This window comes from Balaenoptera acutorostrata, chromosome 21 (assembly GCF_949987535.1).
Source record: "Balaenoptera acutorostrata chromosome 21, mBalAcu1.1, whole genome shotgun sequence".
In the NCBI taxonomy this organism is placed as follows: Eukaryota; Metazoa; Chordata; class Mammalia; order Artiodactyla; family Balaenopteridae; genus Balaenoptera; species Balaenoptera acutorostrata.
In genome coordinates this window covers 28,930,393-28,953,556 of record NC_080084.1, presented here as the reverse complement: position 1 = coordinate 28,953,556, position 23,164 = coordinate 28,930,393, and the positions used below count along the sequence as shown (strand labels likewise).

Here is a 23,164-nt window from a genome sequence, read left to right as displayed (position 1 = left end):
TTGGTTTTGGGTTATTTAAGTTCTCTGTTAAATTTTTGCTAGTTAAATCATGCAAAAGGTACAAGGGGTAAACTTTGCTTTTTATTACTTTTAATATTTTGTCATTCCCTTACGGTACTTCCTCTATAGCGCCAGAGGGTAATTTAAATTCTATCTCCTATACTTTAAATGTTGAGTGAATGCTTAATCCGCTTATGCTAATATAATGGGAGGGGTATTGGGCTAGCTTTAATTCAAGGCATTCATGGGATATGAAATCTCCTGGGTGGAGAGTAGGTGCTTTATTTAAGCTATGCTTTGATTTATCCAAGCACACTTTCCAGCATGCTTACCTTATGACCCGTCTCCTTGCATATGATTAGTATTTGCTAATAGATTATAGGAAATTATCATTATACTTGAGTAGGATGACGGGCGGTGTGTGCATGCTTCACGGCCTTATTCAACTAAGCACTCTATTCTTAATTTACTACTAAATGCTACTTTGGTTTTTAGATTTCATAAAAAGTTTCATGTGGCGAAAATATGTTCTAGATATAGAAAATGTAGCCCATTTCTTCCCACCCCGTAGGTTACAACTTGACCTAACGTTTTTATGTATAATAGTTATGCATGCTTGTATGCCTTTTTAGGGTTCGGTGAAGATGGCAGTATATAGACTGAACTAGCAAGGGCTGGTGAGGTTTATCGGGGTTCACCGATTATAGAAGAGGCTCCTCTAGAGGGGTGTGAAGCAGCACCAAGTCCTTTGAGTTTAAGCTGTTGCCAGTAGTACTTTGGCGAATGATTTTGTTCTTGTAATTATTTGGGTTTAGGGCTAAGCATAGTGGGGTATCTAATCCCAGTTTGGGTCTTAGCTGCTGTGTAATCAGGAAATACTAAAGTCATTTTCATCGTCTACTTTCATTTTAGTTATGGCTTAATTAAAACTTTATTTTGCATTACTCTTTAACACGCTTTATGCCGTATTTCTATTAATTTGAGTTAATCGTATGACCCTGGTGGCTAGCATGAAATTTACCAGCCCTAGTTAATATAACTTGGTCGAACTTTCATTTATAGCTTAATTTTTATCATTGCTGTTTCCTGTGGGTGTGGTTGAGCAAGGTGTTGTGAGCTGCTGGTGCCGCGTGCTTTGATGCCTGCCTCTTTCAGTCTCAGTGATCGAGAGGGCATTCTCACCGGGGCGTGGATGCTTGCATGTGTAATTTTATTAAAAACTAGTAGAACGGCTGGGACCAAACCTGTGTGTTTATGGAGTTAATGAACTCATCTAGGCATTTTCAGTGCCTTGCTTTAGGGTTTAAGCTACATTAGCAAGTTGACGTATGTGATGGATTAATATTTACATGATTATTTTATGCGGCTTATGTCAGATTCAGTATTAAAATTTTGATAAAAATGGTCGATAGATCTAGAGTGATGTCTGTTTATAGAAATGGTGAGTATCTAAGTAGTTTATTGGTACTGTTAACGACAGGTTGGCCCTGGCCATCGCCCTCTACAAGGAGGAAATCCCGTGCTGCAGCAGCTGCTCGCTTTCAGCACCCCTGAAAGGAGTTCCAGGTGGAGAGCTGAAACCAGGCTCTCTGTGCTGGGAAAACTGGCAGAACAGGTCTTCAGATAGTTAGTATTTTCAGGAGCCCATTTTATGAGCCCAATTCTTGTATCTCTTTATATCTAGAAAAGCACTAAAATCCTTCACGGCGATGCCTGCTCTTCGTGACTAGCAGTAACCTGCACAAGACTAGCAGAAACCTTCAGTAAAAAATATGTGCTTGATTGCATATATTCCCCCTGCACCAGAATCACATCTATACTGACCTTCCCCCTGCCTCTTTGGGGCAGTTTCTCAGAGCTATCTGGGATGTTGTCTCCCGGGCTGCAGTCCTCATTTTGCCCCAAATAAAACTTAACTCGCAACTCTCATGTTGTGCATTTTTTTAGAAGTCAACAGTGCGATTGGGTTATTTTCTTGTCTGTTTAATTTTGGGTAGGTGGTTAAACTCTGTACTTGCACACGTGCGTGTAATCTTATGTCCTGTAACCACTGACTGAACTTATGGTTGATGATGATGGTAAATGATGTTCAATTAAAGTCCAGTTACAATTTATTTGAGTTAAGCCCTCAGATGGCCATAGCTGAGTCCAAGCATCCCTTAAAAGTTAAATACCAAATGCATGACACCACAGTTACGTGTGAGCATGGGCTGATTAGTCATTAGTCCATCAAGATGTCTTGTTTAAGAGGAAAGAATGGGCGATTTTAGGTGAGATGGTCCTGAAATAAGAACCAGATGTCTGATAAAGTTCATCAGTAGAAACCCGCACAGATCACAGGCCCGGAGCGAGAAGAGGGACACCTGCCAAGTGGGTCGATGGTCTCACTCGGCCTGGTGATTAAGCTCGTGATCTATTGGATATGATATGCATGTTGACCTGAATTGATTTGACTTAATGTGCTGTGTACGATTAACAATGTATATGTTCTATGTAATATCAATAATAACATGCTTATAAGCACGGGGTAAATAATGTATGATTATACCTAAAATGTATTACTTATGTATGTATTGATGTGGTGATGCAGATATGCACAAAGTACACACTAGTTTATTGTAAAATGAGGTCATTTTAATACTGAAATGGTACTCAATAATTTTGTAAATGTCCCATGGCAAAAAGTTTCAGGGAATAGTGTAAGTAGAATTTCAGCTTTGGGTGCTGATGGTGGAGCTGGAGCTGGCTGCTTCCTCGAGTCTTAGGGAGATGTGTTGTTCTCCTTCTCTGGTTTATAAGACCAGGATGATGTATCTTCTACAAAGACTCTTCATTTCAGGAGATTATTTTCAACAATACTGGTTACTGGCATTAGCACTAGGATTAGAAAGAAGTATAAAATAGATGCTAGTTGTCCAATGATAATGAAAGGATGCTCTACATGTTGTCCCCCAATTCATGTTAGTGTTAATAGGTCTGCCACTAGGATTCAGAACAGACATTGGCTAAGGGGTCAGAATATTATGCTTCATTGCTTGGATGTGTGGAGCATTGGGATAAATGCTAGGATTACGATCAAAAAGATTAGGGCTAGTGTTCCTCCTAGTTTATTGGGGATTGATCGTAGGATTGTGTATGCAAATAGGAAGTACATTCTTGTTTAATGTGAGGTGGTATATTGAGAGGATTTGCTGGGGTGTAGTTGTCGGGGTCTCCTAGTAAGTCGGGTGAGAATAAGACTAATGCCATCAATTCTAGAACTAGTAATAAAGCACCTAAAGTGTCTTTAATTGTATAGTAGGGGTGAAATGGAATTTTGTCTATGTCAGATGGGATTCCTTTGGGGTTATTAGGTCCTGTTTCGTGAAGGAATAGTAGGTGGACGGCTGCTAGTGCTGCAGTGATGAATGGGAGAATGAAATGGAGGGTGAAGAATCGTGTAAAGAGTTGCTTTGTCTACCGAGAAGCCGCCTCAGACCCATTCGACAAGGTTTGTACCGATGTACGGGATTGCTGAGAGGAGGTTGGTCATATCTGTTGCTCCTCAAAATGGGATTTGTCCTCAGGGTAATACATAGCCTATGAATGCTGTGGCTATAACTGTAAATAGGATAATTCTGGTCTTCCATGTTTCTAGAAAAGCACAGGACCCATAATACAGCCCATGTCCTACATGAATAAGTAGGCAAATAATACGGAAGCTCCGTTTGCATGTACATACCGAATGATTCATCTATGATTTACGGCAGATGGGTGTCACTGATCAGAAAGCAGTTATTGTGTCTGATGTGATGTATTGCTAGGAACAAGCCTGTTAAGATTTGTAAAATCAAAGTTTCCCAACAGGGAGCCAAAATGTCATCATGATGAAATGTTTGATGAGGCTGGAATATCAATGGATGCACTGTTGATGATTTTTATTAATGGGTGTGATTTTCGGATGTTGGTCACTAGTGTTCTTATAGTTGAATAACAACGATGATTTTTCATGTCATTGGCCATGGTTAGATTGCATGTAAGAATAATGATACACTGCATTTATTTTGAGTCCTTTGTGATTTTGTGGGGTTTTTTTCAAAACCTTCCCCTGTCTGTGGAGGGCTTGGACTGATTGTGGGTGGTGGTGCTGGTTGTGGGATTGTGTTGACTTTTGGTGGTTCATTTTTAGATTTAATGGTTTTTTTCTTTTTTAAAAAAAGCAGGGAAGTAGGGTGTATTGGTGGGCCCGAGTAAGGAGGGGATGGCGCCAAGGCCCTCCTGAGCTCAGGGCCCACCACGTGTCCAGGGGCCACGACTAGGGCTGTATTTTACCCCACAGCCATCCGGGATGAGCCGCTTTTCTGCCACCATGTCATCAAATTCATCCACATTATACTTAGTAAGTCCCCACTTTGTGGAGACGTAGATCTTCTGGAGGCCAGAGCACTTGGACTTGGCCCTGCAGAGGGCCTCAGTCACGTGCTCCTCGTCCTGCAGCTTGGTGTGGATGGACATGATGACTTGGCCATCGTGGACCCTGGCCACCGTGCTCTGGAGCTCTCCAAAGGCACCTCGCATACCTGTCTGCAGCCTAGATTGGGGACAGCATGCCAGTCACGAGTGTCCACTGGAAAGGGCCGAATCCAGCGTCCCTGAGGGCAACCTGTACAGGCAACAGGCTGCACGTACCACCGAGGAGGCTGCTGTCTGCAGCCATTGCACACCGGGCCCCCACGGGGAAAGGAGCACGGTTGGCTTAACTGGCTGCAAACTAATGGCATTTTTGATTTATTTAGGGGGGATGTGGTAGTGTTTGGTAATACAACAGCTATAGCTACTGAACAGTACCCGGAAGTTTGGGTTCCTAATGAGACTGTCTTGGGTATATTTCTTTCAGGCTTAATAATAGAGTTTTCAGGGGTGTTTTATGTTTTAAAAGATGAGGAGGTAGAAACTGTACTTAAGTTTAGTGGGCTGGGGGATTGGGTAATTTATGATACAGGTGGTGAGTCTGGTTTTTTAGGGAAGAGGCTGTGGGAATTGTGGCGTTGTACAGCTGCGCTTCTTGACTGGAGATTGTTACTAGTTGGTCACTGCTTATTGGTGGTGTGGTTATTATAGAGGTTACTCGTAACTTAGAATCGTGCTCAGGGCAAGAAGAGTGAGAGGGGATGTAGCTTGATTAGGCCTTTTTGTTCTGATCCTAATGTAGATAATTTTATTCGAATAAGGGAGGTGGTTTTTGGTAAAATGCTTTCTAGGCAAATTAAGTCTCAGAGAGAAGATGCTGATTTTTGGCTTGTTGACGGGTTTCAGTAGGGTGGAAGACGGTGTGTGAGAGTGGGAAAGTATCCTGAGGGGTTGGAAAACTTGTGAGATGTCTGAGAAATACTTACATTTTAAGTTTTGAGAAGTAAGATTAAGTTCGAGGGCTAGAGTCAAGCCGAGGATAGTTACAGCAGGGGCTGCTGTTTTACGCAGTAGGGTGGGGGTATTTGAGGGGCTGTTACTGGAGGCGTGTCGTTGGAGACGATAAGCCCGGCGAAATGCTCCCAGTTAATAAGCGTTTGATGGAATTGATTAGGAATGGGTTACTTTCACTCATGAAAGTTAAGGTGGGAAAGCGAGGTTGTCCTAATAATGCAAAGAAGATAATGTGAGTACTGTGAACAGCTGTGAGGGATGTGGTGATTAGGGTTATTAGCAGGGCTCAGGCGTTGGGATAAGACGTATTAGCAGTCTTGATAATTAGGTCTTTAGAATAAAATCCAGTACAGAAAGGTATTCCTGTTGGGGCTAGGCTTCCGATAATGAGGGCTGTTGTAGTAAAGGGTATTGCTTTGATTAGGCCCCCTATTTTTCGGATGTCTTGTTCATCGTTTATGCTGTGAATAGTAGACCCAGAGCATATAAAGAATATGGCCTTAAAACAGGTGTGTGTGCAGATGTGGAGGAATGATAGATAAGGCTGGTTAATACCGGTTGTTACCATTACAAGGCCTAACTGGCTTGAAGTGGAGAAAGCAACAATTTTTTTAATATCATTTTGGGTAAGAGCACATATTGCTGTAAATAATGTAGTACTAGCCCCTAAGCATAGTGTTATTGTCTGAATAAGCTCATTATTTTCTGTTAAAGGGTAGAAGCGGATGAGCAGGAAAATACCTGCTACAACTGTTGTGCTTGAGGGGAGAAAGGCTGAAACACAGGGGTAGCACCTTCTATTGCTGAGGGAGTCAAGGGTGGAGACCAAGTTGGGTCGATTTTCCAGCTGCAGCTAGTACAAGTCCTATTAAAGGTAGGTTTGAGTGGCTTAGGTCAAGTATGAAGATTTGTTGCAGATCTCACACATGTAAATTAAACAGAAATCATGCTATTGATATAATAAATTCAGTGTCTCCAATACGGTTACACAGAATTGCTTGAAGAGCTGCTGTATTTATGTCTGCTCTTCTGTACCATCATCTGATAAGCTTGTTAGTGTACAGAAATACAACAGGTTTCTGTATATAAACTTGGTATCCTGCAACCTTACCAATTTCATTGAGCTCTAGTAGTTTTCTAGTGGCTTCTTTAGGATTTTCTATATGTGGTATCATGCCACCTGGAAACATGACAGTTTTATTTCTTCCCCAATTTGGATCCCTTTTATTGCTTTTTCTTTGATTGCTGTGGCTAGGACTTCCAAAACTATAAGTGGCGAGAGTGGACATCCTTGTCTTGTTCCTGATCTTAGAAGAAATGTTTCAGCTTTTCACCATTGAGTATGATGTTAGCTGTGGGCTTATTTATGTGGCCTTTATGTTAAGGTATGTTTCCTCTATACCCACTTTGAGGTTTTATCATAAATGGCTGTTGAGTTTTGTCAAAAGCTTTTCTGCATCTATTGAGATAATAATATGGGTTTAATTCAATTTGTTAATGTAGTGTATCACATTGATTTGTGGATATTGAACCATCCTTGTATCCCTGCTTGATCATGATGTACGATCTTTTTAATGTATCCCTGGATTCAGCTGCTAATTCACTGAGGATTTTTGCATATATGTTCATCAGTGTTACTGGCCTGTGACTTTCTTTTTTCCTTGATTTATCTGGTTTTGGTATCAGGGTGACGGTGGCTTCATAGAATGAGTTCAGAAATGTTCCTTCCTCTGCAGTTTTTTGGAATGATTTCAGAAGGGTAGGTATTAACTCTTCTCTGAAAGTCCAGTGGAATTCACCTGTGAAGCCATCTGGTCCTGGACTTTTGTTTGTTGGGAGTTTTTAAATTACTCATTCAATTTCGGCACTGGTAATTGGTCTGTTCATACTTTCTATTTCTTCCTGGTTCAGTCTCAAGATTTTGTACATTTCTAAGAACTTGTCCATTCCTTCTAGTTTGCCCATTTCATTGGTGTATAGTTGCTCATAATAGTCTCCTTATGATCCTTTGTATTTCTGTGGTGCTGGTTGTAACTTCTTTTTCACTTCTGATTTTTATTGATTGGGCCCTCTCCCTTTTTTTCTTGATTGAATCTGGGTAAAGGTTTATCTATTTTGTTTCTCTCTTCAAAAAACCAGCTCTTTGTTTCATTGATCTTTCTGTTTTTTATTCTTTTTCATTTATATCTGCTCTGATCTTCAAGATTTCTTTCCTTCTAAATGTGGGTTTTGTTTATTCTTTTTGTAGTTCCTTTGGGTGTAAGGTTATATTGTTAGAGATTTTTCTTGTTTCCTGAGGTAAACTTGTATCCCTAAAACTTCCTTCTTAGAACTGCCTTTGCTGCATCCCATAGATTTTTGGATCATTGTGTTTTTTGTTTTCATTTGTCTCTAGGTATTTTTTTTATTTCTTCTTTGACTTCTTCAGTGACCCATGGGTTGTTTAGTAGCATATTATTTAGGCTCCATGTGTTTGTGCTTTTTGCAGTTTTCTTGTCGATTTCTAGCCTCATAGCATTGTGGTCGGAAAAGATCCTTGATATTATTTCAATTTTCTTACTGAGGTTTGTATTGAGGCCTAGCATGTGATCTATCCTGGAGAATGTTTCATGTGCACTTGAAAAGAATGTGTACAGTAAGTTCCCTACACATGAATGAGTTCTGTTCTGAGAGTGCGTTCGTAAGTCCAACTTGTTTGTAAGTCCAACAAAGTTAGCCTAGGTACCCAACTAACACAGTCGGCTATATAGTACTGTACTGTAATAGGTTTATAATACTTTTCACACAAATAATACACAAAAACAAACACAAAAATTAAAACATTTTTAATCTTACAGTACAATACTTTGAAAAGGACAGTAGTACAGTACAACAGCTGGCATACAGGGGCTGGCATCAAGTGAACAGGCAAGAGTTACTGACTGGAGGAGGGAGGGGAGGTGGGAGATGGTAGAGCTGAAGGATTGTCAGCAATAGGAGACAGAGGGCAAGATGCAATTTCAGTCACCCCTGATGTTGATGGCACAGGTTCTGGTTCCTTGCTGGATTCAATTCTGTCTGCCCTCTTGAAAAAACGACCCAGTGATGTCTGGGTAGTAGCTCTTTTTTTCTCATCATAGATGACATGGTAGCATGGAATTACATTCTGAATGGCAGCTGCAACCTTTGTCTACCATTCTGTGTTTGGGTCCCGTGCCTCAAAAACTAACAGTGCCTCCTCAAATAAAGAAAGTCCCCATGCCATTTCCTGCATCATGAATCTCTTCAGTTCTTCACTTACTTCTTCTTCCTCTTGTTGCTCCATTCTCTCAGTTGTTTTCACTTTTGTTTCAATTGTTATCGCCTGGCGCTTCTTAGCAGTACCAGCTACATCACCACTGCTTTTACGCTTGCTTCCGGACATCCTGGGCTTGAAATAAAGGTACTGTACTACTGTACTCTATACAGTACTGTATAGTAAACTACACAAAAGCACAGCCACTCGTAGAGGATGCACGCACGTGACAATGTACGCCAGACGTGTGAACTAACTTATGTGATTGGACATGCGAGTGCATGTTTGCATCTTTAAAAGTTCACATCTTGAAGGTTTGTATGTAGGAGACTTACTGTATTCTGCTTTTAGATGGGATATTCTAAATATATATATATATGAAGTCCATCTGAACTAATGTGTCATTTAAGGCCAGTGTTTCCTTATTGAATTTTCTATCTGGATGATCTGTCCACTGATTTGTAAGTGGTGTTAAAAGTCCCCCACTATTACTGTGCTACTGCCAATCTCTCCCTTTATGTAAATACTTGCCTCATATATTTAGGTGTTCCTATGTTGGGTGCATATATATTTACAACAGTTGTATCTTCTTGGATTGACCCCTTGAGCATTATATAATGTCCTTCTTTGTTTCTTGTAACAGTCTTCGTTTTGAAGTCTGTTTTGTCTGATTAAGTATTGCTACCTAAGCTTTGTTTTGATTTCCATGTGCATGGAATACCACTTTCCGTCCCCTCACTTTCAGTCTGTATGTTTAGATCTGAAGTGAGTCTCTTGTAGGCAGCGTATATACAGGTTTTGCTTTTGTATCCATTCAGTCAGTCTGTCTTATTGGAGTATTTAGTCCATTTACATTAAAGTAACTATTGATATGTGTGTACTTATTGCCATTTTGTTATTTGTTTTGGGGTTGTTTTTGTAGTTTTTAAAATTCCTTTTGTTCTTTGTGATTTGATGACTATCTTTAGTGTTTAGATTTCCTCTGTTCTTTGTATCTTTGTGTAGCATTATAGATTTAGGCTTTGTCATTACCATGAGGTTATATATAGTAATATACATGTGTGATTATTTTAAGTTGCTGATCACTTAATTTCAGACGCATTTTAACAATCCTGAATTTTTACTCTCCTCATGATTACTGTCTTTGTCATATTTTACATCTGTTTTGTAGATGATCACACTAAATTGACTTTTAACTTTCTTACTTCCTTTGTACATGATTTAGTACCTTTACTAAATATTTGCCTTTACTGATGAGCTTTTTCCCTTTGTAATTTTTGTGTTTTTAGTTGTGGCCTTCTCTTTTTTTGCTTAGAAAAGTCCTATTAATATTTTTGTAAAGCTGGTTTGGTGGTGCTGAACTTTTTAGCTTTTGCTCATCTGTAAATTCTTTGATCTCTCCATCAAATCAAAGTCTTGCTGGGCAGAGTATTCTTGGTTGTAGGTTTTTCCCTTTTATCACTTTAAATATATTGTGCTCCTCCCTTCTGGCCTGCAGAGTTTGTTGAAAAGTCAGCTGGTAGCGTTATGGGAGTTCCCTTGTTGCTTTTCCTTTGCTGCTGTTAATGTTCACGCCAATTTTTGCTGTTTTACTTACAATGTGTCTTGGTGTGATCCTCCTTCGGTTGATCCTGTTTGGGACTCTCTGTGCTTCTAGGAGCTGGATGTCTGTTTCCTCTCCCAGGTTACAGAAGTTTTCAGCTATTTCTTCAAACGTGTTCTCTGCCCCTTTTTCTCTTCCCTTTCTAGGACCTTTATATGTAAATATTAGTGCACTTGAGGTCCCAGAAGTCTCTTACACTGTCATTTCTTATTTCTTCTCTTTAGCATCAGTGATTTCCACGACTGTCTTCCAGCTTACTAATCCATTCCTCTGTATCAGTCTGTTGATTTCTCCTACTGTATTCATTTCAGTTATTATATTCTTCACCTCTGTTGGGTTTTTTATGTTTTCTAACACTTTAAAACTTCTAACTTCTTGCTCCATTAATGTATTCTCCTTCTGAGTTCTTTGATCAGCTTTATGATCATTCATCCTTAGGTAGATTGCTTATCTCCACTTCACTTAGTTTTTCTCCTGGGGTTTTATCTCATTCCTTCATTTGGAATATGTTCCTCTGTCACTTCATCTTGCCTAAATCGCTGTACTTCTGCGTATCTGGCGGTTGGTTATGTTTCCCGCCCTTGGAGAAGTGGCCCTCTGTAGGAGACATCCTGAGTGCCCTGGCAGCACACTCTCCTCCTGTCGCCAGAGCTGTATGCTCTAGTGGTGCCCCCAGTGAGGGCTGCATAGGTCCTACTGCTGTGGCGGTCTGACTACTGAGGGTGCCCTGGTGGGCGTGGCTGGCCCCCATCCATGTGGTTGCCAGGCCCTGCCTTGCACAGAGGCTGCCGGATTCTGGTTGGTGGGGCCAGGTCACGAGGTGGCTGGCTGCAGAATCCCCGGGGGCGCCCCAGGCTAGTGCTGCCTCATGGGTGGGCAGAGCCAGGTCCTGGGGGCTGGCTGTAGGGCCCAGGGGTTCAGTAGCTGGTGTCAGGCTGAACAGACTGACCCCCCTGGGTGGGGTCCAGGGGTCCTGAAGCTTGTGTTGGCCTGCTGGTCAGCGGGCTGGGTCCTGTCACAGCAGGCTGCAGGGCTACAGTTGTCCTGGGGCTGGTGTCTGCCCGCTGGTAGGTGAGGGTGGCCTCAAGGCTGGAGTAGGCTTCCTGGTGGGCAGAGCTGAGTCCCAGGATCTCTGACTGCAGGGCCTGGCGCTCCCTGGTCTAGTGCCTGGGCTCCGGTGTGTGGGGCAAGGTCCTGGGCCCTCTGGTGGGCAGGGCGTGTCCAGGGGTGGCTGTGGGCTGGGGGTTCTTAAAGCAGCCTGTCCGCTGGGCGGGGCTGTGCCCCTGCCCGTTCACTGTGTAGCCTGAGGCATCCCAGTACTGGTGCCTAGAGGCTATTGGGCAGGGGTGGGGCTGGGTCCTGAGGCTGAGAAGCTAGAGGGAGGATTCCACAGTGCTGGTTGCCAGCGAGTGTCCACGCGGTACACTGGGCTCCCAGATGGCGGCTGCCAGTGTCTGTGTCCGCAGGGTGAGCCCCCAGCCTCTCCAGGAGGATGCGATGATCAGCAGGTGGGTCTGACCCAGGCTCCTGCAGGTCACTGCTGCTGCCCTGGGTCTTGCAGCTCGTGAGAGTCTGTGTGCATCCTTTAAGAGTGGAGTCTCTTCCCCACAGCCCTCGGGGTCTCCTGAAAGCAACCCCACCGGCCTTCAAAGCCAAATGGTCTGGGGACTTGTCTTCCTGGTGCAGCACCCTCACCCTGGGGAGCCGATGTGGGGCCCAGACCCCTTGCTCCTTGGGGAGCACCTCTCCAGTTGCAACTCTTCTCCCATTTGTGGGCCACCCACTCTGGGGTATGGGTCCTCTTTTTTCTGTTGAAGTATAGTTGGTCTACAATATTGTTTCAAGTATACAGCATAGTGATTCGGATTCAGTGTTTCTACAGATTGTACTGTTACAAATGACAGGATAATGAGTGTAGTGCTCTGTGCTATACAGTAAATCCTCGTTGCTTATTTTTTTATCTGCTAGTTCGTATCCGTTACTCTCTTACCCCTAATGTGTCTCTCCCCGCTTCCATCTCCCCTTTGGTAACATAAGTCTGTCTTCTAGAAGTCTGTCTGTGAATCTGTTTCTGTTTTACATATACATTCATTTGTGTTTCTTAGATTCCACATGTGAGTGTGAGTGATACCATATAGTATTTGTCTTTCTCTGACTTATTTCTCTAAGTGTAATATTCTGTAAGTCCATCCACATTGCTACAAATGGCGTTATTTCATTCTTTTTTACGGCTGAGTAATATTCCATTGTATATATGTACTACATCTTCTTTATCCATGCCTCTGTTGATGGACACTTAGGTTGCTTCTATGTCTTGGCTATTTACATATTGTAAATAGTGCAGCTATGAACATTGGGGTGCATGTATCTTTTCAAATTAGTGTTGTTTTTTCCGGAAATATGCCCGGGAGTAGCACTGCTGGATCATATGGCAGTTGTATTTTTAGTTTTTTGAGGACCATAGTGGCTGCACCAACTTACATTCCCATGAAAAGAGTACGAGGGCTCCCTTTTCTCTGTATCCTCTCCAACATGCGTTATTTGTAGGCTTTTTGATGGTAGCCATAACGACAGATTTGGGATAATACCTCATTGTAGTTTTGATTTGCATTTCTCTATTGATTAGCAAAGTTGAGCATCTCTTCATGGGCCCGTTTGCCATCCATGTGCCTTCTTTGGAAAAAATGTCAATTTGAGTTTTCTGCCCATTTTTTTGATTGGATTGTTTTTTTGGTATTGAGTTGTATGAGCTGTTGGTGTATGTTGGATATTCACCCTTTGTTGATGCGCATGATTTGCAAATAGTCCCTCCCATTCAGCAGGTTGTCTTTTTGTTTTGTTGATGGCTTCCTTTGCTGTACAAAATCTTTTATGTTTAATTAGGTCTCATTTGTCTTTATTATTATTATTATGTGTTGTTGTTTTCCTTTAATTCTTTTGCGTTAGGTGACTGACTCAAGAAATAGTGCTACCATTTATGTCAGAGTGTTCCTATGTTCTCTTGTGGTTTTGTCTTACTTTTAGATCTTAAAACCATTTTGAGTTTAGAATGTTCTCTCACACCACATATAAAAATAATCTTTCTTTTACATGTGGCTGTCCAGCTTTCCCAGCACCACTTGTTGAAAGAGACGGTCTTTTCTCCATTGTATATTCTTGCCTCCTTTGTAGATTCATTGACTGTAGGGGCATGGCTTTATTTCTGGGCTCTCTTCTCTGTGACATTGCTCTATGTCTGTTTTTCTGCCACTACAACACTGCTCTTTGATTACTGTAGCTTTGTAGTATACTCTGAAGCCTGGGAGGGTCATGCCTCCAGCTTTGCTCTTTTTTCTAAGATTGCTTTGGCAATTCATAGTCTTTTGTAGTTCTGTACAAATTTTTGGATTATTCCAGTTCTGTGAAAAAAATCTCCTCAGTATTTTGATAGGGATCGAGTTAAATGTGTAGACTGCTTTGGGTATTATGGCCATTTTAATATTCTTCCAATCCAAGAGCATGGGGTATCTTTCCATTTCTTTTATCAATGTTTTATATAGTTTTCAGCATATAGGCTTTTCACCTCCTTGGTTAAGTTTATTCCTAGGGTTTTTTTTTTTTTTAATGTGACTTTTAAATGGGATTTTAAAAAAAATTTCCCTTTCTGAAATTTCATTATTAGTGCATAGAAATGCAATGTATTTCTGTATATTTAACAAGCTTGCTGAATTCATTAGTTCTCATAGTTTTTAGGTGGAGAGACTTTAGGGTTCTTGATACACAGTGTCATGTCATCTGTAAATAGGGACAGTTGTACCTCTTTGCTTCCAATCTGGATACCCTTTATTTCTTTTTCATATCTGATTTGCTGTGCCTAGGACTTCCAATATTATGTTGAATAGAGATGGTGAGAGTAGGCGTCCTTGTCTTGTTCCTGAATTTAGCAGAAAGGCTTTCAGCTTTTCACCATTGAGTATTGTATTGGCTGTGGGTTTGCTTTAATGACTTTTATTAATGTTGAGACATGTTCCCTCTCCACTTCGGTAAGAGTTTTTATCATGTTGAATTTTATCAAATGCTTTTTCTGCAAATACTGAAATGATCATGTGGTTTCTGTCTTTCCTTTTGTTAGTGTGAAGTATCACACTGGTGTTTTTGTTTTCATTTCACATATGTTGAACCATCCTTGCAACCCTGGAATGAATCCAATTTGAGAATGGTATATGACCCTTTTTATGTATTGTTGGATTTTGTGTGCTAACATTTTGATGAGGATTTTTGCATCTTTGTTCATGAAAGATACTGGCCTGTAATTTTCTTCTTTTGTGGTGTCTTTGTCTGGTTTTGGTATCAGGATGATGGTGGCTTCATAGAATGATTTTGGCAGTGTTCCCCCTTCAGTTATTTGGAAGAGTTTTGGAAGGATAGATAGAAGTTCTTTGTTCGCTAGGTAGCATTCCCCTGTGAAACAGTCCACTTTTGTTTGCTGGAAGTATTTATTTATTTATTTTTATTACAGATTCGATTTCACTTCTAGCGATCGGTTCAAATTATCTACTTCTTGACTCAGTCTTTGCAGTCTGTAGATATCTAGAAATTTGTCCATTTCTTCTAGGTTGTCCAATTTGTTGACATATAACTAGTCATAGTAATATGATTATCTTTTATATTTCTGTGGTGTCAGTTATTTATCCTTTCTTATTTTGTTTACTTGGTCCTCTTTTCTTGGTGAGTCTGGCTAAAGGTTTATCAATTTTATCTTTTCAAATAGGTCTTTAATTAATCTTTTATTTCCTCTCTGATCTTTATTTCCTTCCTTCTGTTCACATTGGGCTTTGTTCTTTTCCTAATTCTTTTAGGTGGTAGGTTAAGTTGTTTGAGATTTTTCTTGTTTCTTGAAGGCCTATATTGCTATGAACTTCCCCCTTAGATCTACTTTTCCTGCATCCTATAGATTTTCTGGAGTTGCGTTTTTATTTTCATTTGACTTGAGGTATTTTATTTCCTCTTTGATGTCATTGTTAACCCATTGATATTTTTTTTAGAGGCATGTTTAGTCTCCACATGTTTGTTCTTTTCCCATTTTTTCTTCAGTTGATGTAATAGTGGGAAAAATGCTTGACATTATTTCTATCCTCTTATATTTGTTGAGGCTTATTTTGTGACGTGGTAGGTGCTCTATCCTTGAGAATGTTCCATGTGCACTTCAAAAAGGATTTGTGGGACTTCCCTAGTGGTGCAGTGGTTAAGAATCCACCTGCCAATGCTGGGGACACAGGTTTGATCCCTGGTCCGGGAAGATCCCACATGCCGTGGAGCAGCTAAGCCTGTGTGCCACAGCTACTGAGCCTGTGTCTAGAGCCCGCAAGCCACAACTACTGAGCCCGCGTGCCTAGAGGCTGTGCTCCGCAACAAGAGAAGCCACTGCAATGAGAAGCCCGTGCACCACAATGAAGAGTAGCCCCAGCTGGCTGCAACTAGAGAAAGCCTGGCACACCAACAAAGACCCAATGCAGACAAAAAGTAAATAAATAAATAAATGAGTTAATTAATTAAGAAAAGGATTTGTATTCTGCTTTGTTAGATGTAATATCCTATGGATATCATTTAAGTCCAACTGATCTATTCTGTCATTTAAGACTACGATTGCCTTCTTGATTTTTTTTTTTTTTTTGGTCTTACCTGCCCAGTGATGTCACTGGGGTGTTAGTCTACTCTTATTGTCAATTTCTCCCTTCATGTCTGTCAGTATTTGCTTTATATAGATGAGGTAATCCTATATTGGGTGTGTATTTGTTAACAAATATTCTCTTCTTGCATTGATCCCTTTATCATTATATAATGCTCTTCTTTGTCTCTTTTTATCCTTTGTTTTAAAGTCTGTTTTGCCTGATAGGAGTATTGCTACTCTTGCTTTCTTCTGTTTGTACGAAATCTTTTTCTATCCCCTCACTTTCAGTCTCTGTGCATCTTTCACCCTGAAGTGAGTCTCTTGTAGACAGCATATTGAAGAGCTTTGTTTTTTTAATCCAGGCAGCCACCCTATGTCTTTTTTATTTACAAAGCTATATTTTGAGCCACTAAAGAAAAAAGATACTTATTTAATGACAGTAAATAATTCAATGTACATAAAATGACTAAACTCCACAACTACTTACAACATTAAAATATAAATTGCTAGTTGTAACAGCAGAATGTGTTGAATAATGTTAATTCCAAACGTGCATGCATTAAATACTATTTCACATAGGAATGACTTTACCTGTAACTAAAATATTGCTACTGAAGGTAAAACAATATAATTATCTAAACTTATAAGCAAAAAGTATAAAACAATATCAAAGGAAGGAGTAAATAATAATTTGGTTTGGGGGCATTTTTCTTTTTTTTCTTTTTAATTTAAATTTTATTTTATATACAGATATAGTTGATTTACAATGTTGGGTTGCTTTCAGGTGTACAGCAAAGCAGTTCAGTTATACATATACATATATCCATTCTTTTTCAGATTCTTTTCCCATGTAGGTTATTACAGAATACTGAGTAGAGTTCCCTGTGCTATGCAGTAGGTCCTCATTTATTATCTATTTTAAATATAGTGGTGTGTGTATGTTAATCCCAAACTCCTACTTTATCCCTCACCCCTCCACCTTTTCCCTTTGGTAATCGTAAGTTTGTATTCAAAGTCTGTGGGACTGTTTCTGTTTTGTAAATAAATTCATTTGAATCATCTTTTTAGATTACACATATAAGTGATATCATATGAGATTTGTCTGTCTGATTGACTTCACTTAGTATGTTAATCTCTAGGTCCATCCATTTTGCTGTAAATGGCATTATTTCATTCTTTTTTTATGGATGAGTAATATTCCATTGCATATATGTACCACATCTTTTTTATCCATTGCTCTGTTGATGGACATTGAGGTTGCTTACATGTCTTGGCTACTGTAAATAGTGCTGCAGTGAACACTGGGGTGCATGTATTTTTTTGAATGATCATTTTCACTGGATATATCCCTAGGAGTGGGACTGCTGGATTATATGGTAGTTCTCTTTTTAGTTTTTTCAAGAAACCTCTATACTGTTTTCCATAGTGGCTGCACCAAATGAATTACATTCCCACCAACAGTGTAGGAAGGTTCCTTTTCCCCCCACCTTCTCCACTGTTTATTGTTCGTAGACTTTTTTTTTTAATATTATTTATTTGGCTGTGCCAGGTCTTTAGTTGCAGCATGTGGGATCTAGTTCCCTGACCGCAGATTGAACCTGTGTCCCCTGCATTGGGAAAGCAGAGTCCTAACCGCTGGACTGCCAGGGAAGTCCCTTGTTCGTAGACTTTTTGACAATGGCTATTCTGACCAGTGTGAGGTGATACCTCATTGTAAGTTTTTTTTTTTTAGATTGGGTTATAGTTGTTTTACAATGTTGTGTTAGTTTCTCCTGTACAGCTAAGTGGAGTTACCTGTGCTATACAGCAGGTTCTCATTAGTTATCTATTTTATACCGATTAGTGTATATATGTCAATCCCAATCTCTCGATTCATCCCACCCATCCTTTACCCCCTTGGTGTCCATCTGTTTGTTCTCTACATCTCTGTCTCTATTTCTGCCTTGCAAACTGGTTCGTCTGTACCATTTGTTTTTCTCTTTCTTACTTCACTCTATATGACAGTCTCTAGGTCCATCCATGTCTCTACAAATGACCCAATTTCATTCCTTTTTATGGCTGACTAATATTCTACTGTATATATTTACCACATCTTCTTTATCCATTCATCTGTTAATGGGCATTTAGGTTGGTTCCATGACCTGGCTATTGTAAACAGTGCTGCAATGAACATTGGGGTGCATGTGTCTTTTTGAATTATGATTTTCCCTGGGTATATACCCAGTAGTGGACTGCTGGGTCATATGGTAATTCTATTTTTAGTTTAAGGAACCTCTATACTGTTCTCCATAGTGACTGTATCAATTTACATTCCCACCAACAGTACAAGAGGGTTCCCTTTTCTCCAAACCCTCTCCAGCATTTATTGTTTGTAGATTTTTTGATGATGGCCATTCTGACTGGTGTGAGGTGATAATACCTCATTGTAGTTTCGATTTGCATTTCTCTAATAATTAGTGATGTTGAACTTTTTTTCATGTGCTTTTTGGCTATCTGTATGTCTTCTTTAGAGAAATGTCTATTTTGATCTTCCACCCATTTTTTATTGGGTTTTTTTTTGATATTGAGCTGCATGAGCTGTTTATGTATTTTGGAGATTAATCCCTTGTCAGTTGCTTTGTTTGCAAATATTTTCTCCCATTCTGATGGTTGTCTTTTGGTTTTGTTAATGGTTTCCTTTGCTGTGCGAAAGCTTTTAAGTTATTAGGTCCCATTTATTTACTTTTGTTTTTATTTTCATTACTCTAGGGGGTGGATAGAAAAAGATCTTGCTGTGATTTATGTCAAAGGTTGTTCTTGCTATGTTTTCCTCTTAAGAGTTTTATAGTGTCTGGTCTTACATTTAGGTCTTTAATCCATTTTGAGTTTATTTTTGTGTATGGTGTAAGGAGTGTTCAAATTCATTCTTTTACATGTAGCTGTCCAGTTTTCCCAGCACCACTTATTGAAGAGACTGTCTTTTCTCCATTGTATATCCTTGCCTCCTCTGTCATAGATTAGTTGACCATAGGTGCATGGGTTTATCTCTGGGCTTTCTATCCTGTTCCATTGATCTGTATTTCTGTTTTTGTGCCAGTACCATATTGTCTTGATTACTGTAGCTTTGTAGTATAGTCTGAAGTCAGGAGTCTGATCCCTCCAGCTCTGTTTTTTTCCCTCAAGACTGCTTTGGCTATTTGGGGTCTTTTGTGTCTCCATACAAATATTAAGATTTTTTTGTTCTAGTTCTGTAAAAAATGCCATTGGTAGTTTGATAGGGATTGCATTGAATCTGTAGATTGCTTTCGGTAGTACAGTCATTTTCACAATATTGATTGTTCCAGCCCAAGAACATGGTATATCTCTCCATCTGTTTGTATCATCTTTAATTTCTTTCATCAGTGTCTTATAGTTTTCTGCATACAGGTCTTTTGTCTCCCTAGGTAGGTTTATTCCTAGGTATTTTATTCTTTTCGTTGCAGTGGTAAATGGGAGCGTTTCCTTAATTTCTCTTTCAGATTTTTCATCATTAGTGTATAGGAATGCAAGAGATTTCTGAGCATTAATTTTGTATCCTGCAACTTTACCAAATTCACTGATTAGCTCCAGTAGTTTTCTGGTGGCATCTTTAGGATTCTCTATGTATCATGTCATCTGCAAACAGTGACAGTTTTACTTCTTCTTTTCCAATTTGGATTCCTTTTATTTCTTTTTCTTCTCTGCCATGGCTAGGACTTCCAAAACTATGTTGAATAATAGTGGTGAGAGTGGACATCCTTGTCTTGTTCCAGATCATAGAGGAAATGCTTTCAGTTTTTCACCATTGAGAATGATGTTTTCTGTGGGTTTGTCATATATGGCCTTTATTATGTTGAGGTAGGTTCCCTCTATGCCCACTTTCTGGAGAGTTTTTATCATAAATGGGTGTTGAATTTTGTCAAAAGCTTTTTCTGCATCTACTGAGTTGATCATACGGTTTTTATTCTTCAGTTTGTTAATATGGTGTATCACATTGATTGATTTGCATATATTGAAGAATCCTTGCATCCCTTGGATAAATCCCACTTGATCATGGTGTATGATCCTTTTAATGTGCTGTTGGATTCTGTTTGCTGGTATTTTGTTGAGGATTTTTGCATCTATATTCATCAGTGATATTGGTCTGTAATTTTCTTTTTTTGTAGTATCTTTGTCTGGTTTTGGTATCAGGGTGATGGTGGCCTCATTGAATGAGTTTGGGAGTGTTCCTTCCTCTGCAATTTTTTGGAAGAGTTTGAGAAGGATGGGTGTTAGCTCTTCTCTAAATGTTTGATAGAATTCACCTGTGAAGCCATCTGGTCCTGGACTTTTGTTTCTTGGAAGATTTTTAATCACAGTTTGTTTCATTATTTGTGATTGGTCTGTTCATATTTTCTGTTTCTTCCTGGTTCAGTCTTGGAAGGTTATACCTTTCTAAGAATTTGTCCATTTCTTGCAGGTTGTCCATTTTTTTGGCATAGAGTTGCTTGTAGTAGTCTCTTAGGATGCTCTGTATTTCTGCTGTTTCTGTTGTAACTTTTCTTTTTCATTTCTAATTTTATTGAGTCCACTCCCTGTTGATGAGTCTGGCTAATGGTTTATCAATTTTGTTTATCTTCTCAAAGAACCAGCTTTTAGTTTTATTGATCTCTGGTATTGTTTTTTTTGTTTCTATTTCATTTATTTCTGGTCTGGTCTTTATGATTTCTTTCCTTCTGCTAACTTTGGGTTTTGTTTGTTCTTTTTTCTCTAGTTCCTTTAGGTGTAGATTGTTTGAGATTTTTCTTGTTTCTTGAGGTAGGCTTGTATTGCTATAAACTTTCCTCTTAGAACTGCTTTTGCTGCATCCCATAGGTTTTGGATCGTCGTGTTTTGTCATTTGTCTCTAGGTATTTTTTGACTTCCTCTTTGATTTCCTCAGTGATCTCTTGGTTATTTAGTAATGTATTGTTTAGCCTCCATGTATTTGTATTTTTTATGTTTTTTTCCCTGTAATCGATTTCTAATCTCATAGCATTGTGGTCAGAAAAGATGCTTGATATGACTTCAATTTTCTTAAATTTACTGAGGTTTATTTTGTGACCCAAGATGTGATCTATCCTAGAGAATGTTCTGTGCGCACTTGAGAAGAAAGTGTAATCTGCTGTTTTTGGATGGAATGTCCTATAAATATCAATTAAATCTTTCTGGTCTGTTGTGTCATTTAAAGCTTGTGTTTCCTTATTAATTTTCTGTTTGGATGATCTGTCCGTTGGTGCAAGTGTTAAAGTCCCCCGCTATTATTGTGTTACTGTGGATTTCCTCTTTTACAGCTGTTAGTAGTTGCCTTATGTATTGAGGTGCTCCTGTGTTGGGGGCATATATATTTATAATTGCTATATCTTCTTGGATTGATCCCTTGATCATTATGTAGTGTCCTTCCTTGTCTCTTGTAACATTCTTTATTTTAAAGTCAATTTTATCTGATATGAGAATTGCTACTCCAGCCTTCTTTTGATTTCCATTTGCATGGAATATCTTTTTCCATCCCCTCACTTTCAGTCTGTATGTGTCCCTAGGTCTGAAGTGGGTCTCTTGTAGACAGCATATATATGGGTCTTGTTTTTGTATCCATTCAGCAAGCCTGTGTTAGTTGGAGCATTTAATCCATTCACATTTAAGGTAATTATTGATATGTATGTTCCTATTACCATTTTCTTAATTGTTTTGGGTTTGTTTTTGTAGGTCCTTCTCTTGTGTTTCCCACTTAGAGAAGTTCCTTTAGCATTTGTTGTAGAGCTGGTTTGGTGGTGCTGAATTTTCTTAGCTTTTGCTTGTCTGTAAAGCTTTTGATTTTCTCCATCGAATTTGAATGAGATCCTTGCCGGGTGGAGTTATCTTGGTTGTAGGTTCTTCTCTTTCATCACTTTAAACATGTCATGCCACTCCCTTCTGGCCTGTAGAGTTTCTGCTGAGAAATCAGCTGTTAACCTTATGGGAGTTCCCTTGTATGTTGTTTGTCCTTTTTCCCTTGCTGATTTCAGTAATTTTTCTTTGTCTTTAATTTTTGCCAATTTGATTACTATGTGTCTCAGCGTGTTTCTCCTTGGATTTATCCTATATGGGACTCTCTGTGCTTCCTGGACTTGGGTGGCTATTTCCTTTCCCATGGTAGGAAGTTTTCAACTATAATCTCTTCACATATTTTCTCAGGTCCTTTCTCTCTCTTCTCCTTCTGGGACCCCTATAAAGCGAATGTTGTTGCATTTAATGTTGTCCCAGAGGTCTCTTAGGCTGTCTTCATTTCTTTTCATTCTTTTTTTCTTTATCTGTTCTGCAGCAGTGAATTCTACCATTCTGCCTTCCAGGTCACTCATCCGTTTTTCTGCCTCAGTTATTCTGCTATTGATTCCTTCTAGTGTATTTTTCATTTCAGTTATTGTATTGTTCATCTCTATTTGTTTATTCTTTAATTCTTCTAGGTCTTTGTTAAACATTTCTTGCATTTTCTCGATCTTTGCCTCCATTCTTTTTCCGAGGTCCTGGATCATCTTCACTATCATCATTCTGAGTTCTTTTTCTGGAAAGTTGCCTATCTCCACTTCATTTAGTTGTTTTTCTGGGTTTTTTTCTTGTTCCTTCATCTGGTATATAGCCCTCTGCCTTTTCATCTTGTCTATCTTTCTGTAAATGTGGTTTTTGTTCCACATGCTGCAGGATTATAGTTCCTCTTGATTCTGCTGTCTGCCCTCTGGTGGATGAGGCTATCTTAGAGGCTTGTGCAAGTTTCCTGATGGGAGGGACTGGTGTTGGGTAGAGCTGGCTGTTGCTCTGGTGGGCAGAGCTCAGTAAAACTTTAATCCACTTGACTGTTGATGAGTGGGGCTGGGTTCCCTCCCTGTTGGTTGTTTGGCCTGAGGCGACCCAACACTGGAGCCTACCTGGGCTCTTTGGTGGGGCTAATGGTGGACTCTGGGATGGCTCACGCCAAGGAGTACTTCCCAGCATTTCTGCTGCCAGTGTCCATGTCCCCATGGTGAGACACAGCCACCCCCCGCCTCTGCATGAGACCCTCCAACACTAGCAGGGAGGTCTGGTTCAGTCTCCCCTGGGGTCACTGCTCCTTCCCCTGGGTCCCGATGCACACACTACTTTGTGTGTGCCCTCCAAGAGTGGAGTCTCTGTTTCCCCCAGTCCTGTCGAAGTCCTGCAATCAAATCCCGCTAGCCTTTAAAGTCTGATTCTCTAGGAATTCCTT

At 39.8% G+C, this 23,164-nt stretch overlaps 1 non-coding gene and 2 pseudogenes across 1 annotated transcript; all 3 read right to left on the bottom strand.

Moving 5' to 3' along the window:
- Nucleotides 1–2,830: 2,830 nt before the first annotated feature.
- On the bottom strand, nt 2,831–4,002 carry LOC130706175 (cytochrome b-like; annotated as a pseudogene).
- A 612-nt stretch (nt 4,003–4,614) lies between these two features.
- Nucleotides 4,615–4,749, bottom strand: LOC114238705 (small nucleolar RNA SNORA70). The gene has a single exon (XR_003624006.1). It is a non-coding gene; the product is annotated as a small nucleolar RNA SNORA70 (small nucleolar RNA).
- A 377-nt stretch (nt 4,750–5,126) lies between these two features.
- Nucleotides 5,127–6,434, bottom strand: LOC130706174 (NADH-ubiquinone oxidoreductase chain 5-like; annotated as a pseudogene).
- Between the last annotated feature and the right edge of the window lie 16,730 nt (nt 6,435–23,164).